Source organism: Rhincodon typus, chromosome 5 (genome assembly GCF_021869965.1).
Source record: "Rhincodon typus isolate 14 chromosome 5, sRhiTyp1.1, whole genome shotgun sequence".
Taxonomy (NCBI): domain Eukaryota; kingdom Metazoa; phylum Chordata; class Chondrichthyes; order Orectolobiformes; family Rhincodontidae; genus Rhincodon; species Rhincodon typus.
Window position 1 is genome coordinate 7,741,739 of NC_063336.1, and position 8,597 is coordinate 7,750,335.

General features: G+C 46.8%; 1 protein-coding gene across 1 annotated transcript in view; it reads right to left on the reverse strand.

Moving 5' to 3' along the window:
- LOC109916917 (atypical kinase COQ8A, mitochondrial-like) overlaps positions 1 to 596 on the reverse strand; it is a 63,340-nt gene extending 62,744 nt beyond the window's left edge. Inside the window, exon 1 of the mRNA XM_048596651.1 lies at positions 452 to 596. The gene's annotated coding sequence lies outside the window, so the exon portion shown is untranslated. The remainder of the gene's footprint in view (positions 1 to 451) is intronic.
- Between the last annotated feature and the right edge of the window lie 8,001 nt (positions 597 to 8,597).

Below are 8,597 nucleotides of genomic sequence, written 5' to 3' on the forward strand. Positions count from 1 at the left end.
CCTCCCCCCTCAAAACAGATCCCCTTGCCCCAGAGATCCTCTTGCCCCCTCCCCCAGTCCTGTTGTCCTCTGTTGTGTTGTACAGACACGTGAAGGATTACCCTGTGGGGCATGTCCATACTCTCTCCCCCACTAAGGGAGGTGGCGAGCTCCGCCAGCCCTGAGTAAGGGGGCGGTTTTAGTTGTGATGGGTAGCATGTCGGGACAGGCTTGGAGTGCCGAAGGGCCTGTTCCTGTGCTGTAATTTTCTTTGATCTTTGAGTGCTGTGTGAAAGCCTGAGCAAGCTGCCCCCGGCCTTGGCCCATGGCGGAGACAAAACTGACAGGAGGGCGATGACCGCCATCACCCGTCCCGTCCCGTCCCTCACCCCCGTCCCGTCCCTCACCCAAGGCTCAGTGTCTGCCGTCCGCCGTGTGACCCCCTCCCCCCACCGCCCGCCGACAGACAAACCTGCACCGGGAGACAATCCGTGCGGTGCCGCTGTGATAGCGGATACCGGCCGAGCCGCCCTGTCCTGTCCGGTCCAGCAAAGTCACCACGACCAACTCCACAACAACAACAACATCCCCCTCCTCACCTCCACAATCCTGCGTCACCACCCCCTCTACCCGATTAGTCAGCCCATCCGTCAATCATCAATCCTCCACCTCGATTGGTCAGTCTAGCAGCCGTTACCGCTTCTTTCACTTCAATTGGTCAGTTCGTCCGTCTATCACTATGCCTTTCAGTACCATTGGTCAGTCTGCCCGCCCATTACCAAACTACGCTATCCGATTGGTTAGTTCGTCCGTCCGCCCGTCACCGCCCCCTCACTGGTTGCTTGGAGACCCATGGCCCCAACACGTGCAAGGGCGGGACCATCCGCCGCTTTCGATGTCGATTGGCTGCACGGCCGCCTGTCTGTCACCGAGGTTCCCGCCCTTCGATCTGTTTCCCGTGGCGGGGAGGCGTGACAGCTCGCCGCTGATTGGTCCAACATCTCTCCTGGCGCTGGTTGGCTGTCGCCCGGCGACGAGTTGGGCGTGCTGCCCGCGTGTACTCGTGACGACAACCAATGAGGGCGCGAGGCGGGATTGGGGTCTCCAAGGCTCGGATTGGAGGAAGGCCTGTGTTTGTGAGCTTTGTACGTAGTAAACCCTTTACTTCAGTATCTGAGCCTGTCTATGGCCCTGAGGCATGTATCTGCACCCCTGTCATTTTGGTATCCTCACTCATATCTGTAGCTATATCCACACCCATATCACTGTTATATCCAACTCATATTTGCACATGTACCATCATCCATTTTCACATTGCTATCCTCACTCATATCCCCCTTTTTGCCCAGATCCGTACCCTCACCTTTATCAACATATCTGTACAGTGTATCCTCACCCATACCCATAACTCTACCTGGATCCTTACCCATAACCACACCAGCATGTCATCTCATCTATGTGGCATCTGCACCCATATCTTTACCTATACCAACTACTGTTCCTTGTAGCTGCATTCTCAACAATGATAGGACCTTTTGTCAGCACCTCAACCATGCCTGCACCTTCATCTGCAAGTATATCCTCATCCATATCTGTAACCAGGATCTATATCTATACCTCTACCCATGTCCTCACTTGAACCTTCATCCTCATCTGCATCACATATTCTCACCTGTGCCCATACCCTCATTATGGTCTGCACCTGTACTTGTCTTTACACTCCGTATTTTCTTTGTAGCTGAAGACACTTTCTCACATACTCACGTACTGTCTTCATATACTCCACCAACCTATACTCGTATCCATCCCTGTATTAATTTCTTCAGCATTATCCGTATCTGTAGTTCACCTGTTACTGTATCCTGAACTGTACTCGATAACACACACCGTTAGCCATTCCTGTACTTATATCCTTAGAATCATAGAATTCCTACAATGTGGAAAGAGGCCATATGACCCATCGAGTTTGTGCTGATCCTCCGAACAGCATCCCACATAGATCCGGTCCACTACCCTATCCCCATAACTTCACTTCTACCTTTCCAATCCACCCAACCTGCGCAGCTTTGGACTGTGGAAGGAAACCAGAGCACCCAGAGGAAACCCACACAGTGCCTGTGGAGAATGTGCAAACTGCATAGTCATCCAAGGCTGGAATCGCACCCAGGTCTCTGGTGCTGTGAGGCAGCAGTACTAACCACTGAGTCACCATGCATTTATCTGTATCTACATTTATATCCATATCCACATCCACACATTAATTCATTCACAGGATGAGGGAGTTGCTGGTTGGCCAGTATTTGTTCACCAACTGTAGATGCCCTTGAGAAGATGGTGGTGAGCTGCCTTCTTGAACCATTTTGTGTAGATGTTCCAGGATTTTGATCCAGCAACATTGAAGGACCAGTGATATATCTCTGATATACTGTGCTTGCATTCATATTTCCAATTTTATCGTTGTCTATACCTGTAATTGATTATGCACCAATATCTATATATATAAATTACTTGTATCTAACTTCTACACATATCTATAACAGTACCTTCATCTGCACTTTCTAATTTCTTCATTGTTCTAACAGTAATCTCCAGTTTATGATCTCTTGCTACTGATTCACCAAGCATACAAATAATCTTTCACGATTTACCCTATCAAATAACTGTTAATCTTCAACACCGCTATAACAGAATCATAGCACTGAAGGAGATCATTCAAATCATCCAGTCTTTTCTGGCTCTGTGCAAAAACAATTCACTCAGAGCCACTCCCTTACCATTTCCACATAGCCTTACAGATAGTTCCATTTCAGATTATGATCCAGTTCGATGTTGAAACCCATAATTAAATCTGCCTTGACCACATTCTTAGCCAATGCATTGCAGATCTTTATCACTTATTATGCAAAGACATTTCATTTCATGTCACAATTGTTTTTTTTCAGTAGAGAGATAACAAGGTGTAGAGCTGGATGAACACAGCAGGCCAAGCAGCATCAGAGGAGCAGGAAAGCTGACGTTTTGGGCCTAGACCCTTCTTCAGAAAAGGGGGAGGGGAAGGGGGTTCTGAAATAAATAGGGAGAGAGGGGGAGGCGGATAGAAGATGGATAGAGGAGAAGATAGGTGGAGAGGAGACAGAGGTCAAAGAGGCGAGGATGGAGCCAGTAAAGGTGAGTGTAGGTGGGGAGTTAGGGAGGGGATAGGTCAGTCCAGGGAGGACGGACAGGTCAAGGGGGCGGGATGAGGTTAGTAGGTAGGAGATGGGGGTGGGGCTTGAGGAGGAAGACAGGTTAGGGAGGCAGGGACAAGCTGGGCTGGTTTTGGGATGCGGTAGGGGGAGGGGAGATTTTGAAGCTTGTGAAGTCCACATTGATACCATTGGGCTGCAGAGTTCCCAAGCGGAATATGAGGTGCTGTTCCTGCAACCTTCGGGTGGCATCGTTGTGGCACTGCAGGAGGCCCAGGATGGACATGTCGTCTGAAGAATGGGAGGGGGAGTTGAAATGGTTCGCGACTGGGAGGGGCAGTTGTTTAGTGCGAATCGAGCGTAGGTGTTCCGCAAAGTGGTCCCCAAGCCTCTTGGTTCTTGATACATCTACAATAAAAACGTACTTTTTTTCTGTCTAGTCTATCCTCAGGATTTTGAACAGCTCTACCAAATCTCCTCTCAACCTTCTCTTCTCCAAGGAGTCAAGTCCCAGCTTCTCCAGTCCATCTATTATAACTGACCACCTTTAACCTTACAGGAAAATATCCTTTTTCAAATATTTTCTCATAATTTTCAGCTCCCTTTCCTAATCTAACACTAATGAATATTCATCATAACTCTTCTGACTCAAACATCCCACCTATATTTTCGCTCTGCATTTTAAATTGTTCCTTTAGACAACTTCAGCTCTAGTTGTAAGATACAAGTGGACGATCTTTGATGTAACCAGACACAAAACTGATTACAAATCTGCACCTCAGTACTGAAGGAACTACAGAATAAACAAGGCGTTTAGGTACCAGGAGATTTCTAGTTATCAATTACTATTCGCAGCAGACTTCCCATGATGTTACTCATGAGCAGCATGGATCTGCAGCATCATTGTGATGTTTAGCTGATGCCAGCCTGGTTTCTTTAAGACCACTGCTTTAAGCACTGCTGTTTAGATCAAGGGAACTCTGGCCCTGACCCAACTGGAAGCCAGTAAAATATATACTTTGGTGTCAGGGCAGAAGAAGCCAGGATGGTCTTGAACAGCTGAGAAATTGGACAAGAGAGAGATTCCAGGGGAATGATTTCATTTTGGGATTCATAACTTGGTTATGTCTGAGACTTTGAAACCGGTGTAATGGTCATCAACATTGACTGGAAACTGATGTCAGCTGAGGACTCAGTGCCAGTACTCGATAAAACTGCAGCCTGCACTTCACCAACCTTGTCAGTTGCTACCTTGGATGTACACTCTTCTGAGAGCCAGCTGTTTCACCCTCCCCTTCCTCGATGACATAATGTCCTATTTCTCAGGAATGATGATAGGGGCACTGAGTAGTCGTAATTTGAAGCCTGCCCTCACTGGTTCCATTGAAACACACAAGCCTGGAGCTCCCACCTCATTACTATGACTGTAGTAGAGGGCTAAATAGGTTCCACTGTCCTGGGTGCCCCTTTACACAACTGGCTGCCTCTGTGCTCAGCAGGGGACCAGGCACCACTGGGTTATTGCAACTCTTGCTGTAAGGTATCTGATTCTTAATAGTACATAAATACATAGGATTAGGTTTCAGATCCGATTGAGCTTCCCGTCGACTTATAGAAGGTTTGTGGATTGAAAATGTAGCTTGAAATAATACAATATCAACAGCTTCTCTTTATATAGACCTTGAACATAAGAAACCATTCCAAGGGAGTTCACAAGACTGTTATAGGGCAGAGTATTGCCATAAAGTTACATAAGGAGATAAACAGGAGGCTGGAAGAACACAGCAGGCCAGGCAGCATCTGGAAGAAAGGAGCAGTCAACATTTTGGGTATTACCCTTCTTCAGGACTGGATGTGGGGGTAGGGGAAGCTGCAGATAAAGGTGGGGGGGGGAGGAGTGGTTTTGCTAACAACTTCCACCCCACCCTCAAACACTCTTAGTCTATCTCAGATACCTCCATCCCCTTTCTTGACCTCTTCGCTTCTATTTCTGGCGACAGTTTACGGACTAACATTTACTGTGAACCCACAGACTCCTGTAGCTACCTAAACTACACCTCCTCTCACCCTGTATCCTGCAAAACCTCCATCCCATTTTCCCAATTCCTCTGTCTCCCTAGCGTCTGCTCTGACGAGGAGATGTTTCACTTTCAAACGTCCCAGATGTCCGCCTTTTTCACACAATGTTGTTTCCCCCCCTCTGTCATTCAGACAGCCCTCCACCGCACCTTCTCCATTCCCCACTCCACAGCTCTTAACCACCACTCCCCCTCCAAATATAATAAAGATAGGGACCCCCTTGTCCTCACTTTCCACCACCAGCCTCCGCATCCAACGTATCATCTTCAAACACTTCCGCCAACTCCAATTAGACCCCACCACCAGGAAGATCTTCCACTCCCCACCCCTCTCTGCCTTCTGCAAGGACCATTCCCTTCGCCACTTCTTAGTTCACTCCCCACCAACCACTCCAACCCACACAGTCCCTTCCCCCGTAACCGTAAAAGATACAACACCTGCCCACACACCACCTCCCTCACCTCCATTCAAGGCCCTAAACAGCCCTTCCAGGTGAGACAGAGCTTCATCTGCATCTCCTCCAACATAGTCTATTGCATCCGGTGCTCCCGATGTGGTCTTCTCTACATCGGTGAGACCAAACGTAGACTAGGTGACCATTGCACCGAGCATCTTTGTCTGGCCCTTAATGGACATCCTAACCTCCCAGTCACTGCCCATTTCAACTCCCCGCCCCACTCCCCCTCCGACATGTCTGCCTTGGCCTCCTCCAGTGTCACAGCGACTCGGAACACAAATTTGAGGAGCAACATCTTATCTTCTGCCTGGGCACCCTACAGCCCGGGAGGACTCAACATTGAGTTCTCCAATTTCAAATAACCTTCCCACCCATCCCCTGGCTCCCCTTCCAGCCTGACCTCCTCCCCTTCATTTCACCTTCTGACACTCCCTTCCAGCCACCAAACGGATTCATCCCTCCCATGAACTAACCAGGTCGTTCCTACCACCAGTGTCCACCTATCACCACCATTTCACTTCCACCCCTCTCCCACTCTCTTTATCTGCAGCTCTCCCTACCCCCACATCCTGTCCTGAAGAAGGGTAATACCCAAAACGTTGACTGCTCCTTTCTTCCAGATTCTGCCTGGCCTGCTGTGTTCTCCCAGCCTCCTGTTTGGTCTACCTTGGATTCCAGCATCTGCACTTTTTATTTTGTCTCTACATAAGCAGATATTTGGTCAGATAGCCGAAGGTTTAGTCAATGCAGTAAGATTTAAGGAGTATTTTAAAGGAGGTGAATTCGGTAAGATATAGCAAGAAATCTCACTAAGCCTCCTGGCAAGAAATCCTCCAAAATCCTCGACAAAGCTGACAATTATTAAAAAACGTTCAATTCATCCCATTATCTTTCTTCTCCACGGTGTATCTGTTTCATCATAATTGTTTGTGTTTATTTAAGTGTGTAAAGATTCTTTTGAGATTTCAACTTAATCCTTGATTCTCACTGCCTATTTTCACATCCTTTTATTCTTCCCCACATTATAATCTTGAAATGATTGTGACCTATGAAGTCAGATCCTAAAAAATATCCAGTTTGTCCAGTCTACTCAGAACTGGCATCATGGCAGATATCTTGGAGGGTTGGATAGCTGGAGGAGATTACTAAAAGAGAAAGGGGTGAGACCATGGAGGGACAGGATTGTGAGAAACCAATTGGGATGCATTGAATTTGTCAAGGGAATGGAATATAAAAGTTTTGCTACATTATACAAGCAAGATGTTGGGAGAACTTTGTACAGCTTTATCTCCTTAGGATATAAATGCAAGAAAAACAATTCAGAGGAGGTTCAATTGACTGATTCATGGGATGAGGAGGACTGTGAGAAAAGGTTGGACAGCTCGGGCTTGTATCTTTTGGAGTTTACGAGAATGAGAGGTGATTTTATCAAAATGTATAAGATCCTGAGGGAACCTGATGGAGTAGACAGCGAGAGGCTGTTTGGCCTTCCCTTCTTCCTAATTAACATGTTCCAATGGATCAAGTTTAGACATGAATGAGAGTTTCAGCAGCAGATGTTACATTACAAAACTGGAACTCGGTTGTCTTAGCAATGGTATAAAATTGGGTGGGAAGCTTATTTCAGGCAGAAGGTTAATTTAGGCTCAGATATCTGCTGATGAGGCTAATAGATTCAGCAGCAATAGGAGATAGAGTTTGGAGGGTTAAAATGGTGAAATTTCATGATTCTCAGGAGGTTTCAAGTCACATTTAGAAAGAGAAAGCTTTGTCAGCACAGACAGAATCCTTGTTACATGTGGACTGTTTAACTAGTGTGTACCAGTTCCTTCTCTATGTGATTATTTCTTCAGTATTTCCTGTGTCATTACTTGACACTCAGTAAAATGTTTGCAACAAAGAATGGCCTCGGGGCACCACATCCTCCAGATCTCTCTCTCAGGCTTGCTTCACTTCACTTTCCCTCCCCAGGCACTTCCAAAACTCATTTCAAAGCTCATCTCAGAGTCATAGAGTCTTTTATAGCACAAGAGAGAGGTCTTTCAGCTGATTATGTTGGTGCCAGTCATCAAACATCCATCTACTCTAATCCCATTTTCCAGCACTTGGTCCGTAGCCTTGTATGCTATGGCATTTCAAGCATTCATCTAAATATTTCTTAAATGCCTTGAGAGTTATCACTTCTACCATCCTTCCTCTTCTGTCAAGTGGTTCAAATCTTGCTTACAGAACCCAGATGGAGGAGGTGTTTGAAGTTGCACTATTAGACATTAGCTGACCCCTCGATTACAGCCTGCCTTGTAATCGTTTCCAGCCAAGAGAAATCCCCATGCTGACATTCAGAATGCCAAAGGGGCTCTTGTGGCTCAGTGGTAGTCTCCCTTCCTCTGAGTTGGGAGACCTGGGTTCAAGTCCCACCTGCTCCTGGCATGTTTAATAATATCTCTGAACAGGTTAATGAGGAAATATTTAGAATGCCTGAATGTCTATGATTTATCTGACGTACAGAGTTGAAAATGGGTTTATTGGAATTGCATCTGTTCTCACAGTCAGTGCTGTAGTCTTTGAAGTCAGGGAAGGGTCTGGAGTGAGTTATTTTCTGCAGAAGAAACCCTTCTCTCATCCAATTACTTTGATGAAGAGCTTGTGTTTATTAAAACCAGGCATTACCTGTCATAAGACAGATTTAGATCCAATAGATTCAGCTTCCAGCTGGGCAGCTTCACTCGGAGTGACGTCCACGCATAAGATATTGAGTTCCTGTGGACCTGCTGTGTTGTCAGTCTGGTTAGCTTCCAGTCACGCCCCTCACCCTACCCGGGGGAGATGGCGATGGAATTCGCTTAGGGTTGGATGAAGGGATAATAGTTATCTGTGCCTTTTGTCGAGCACTACAG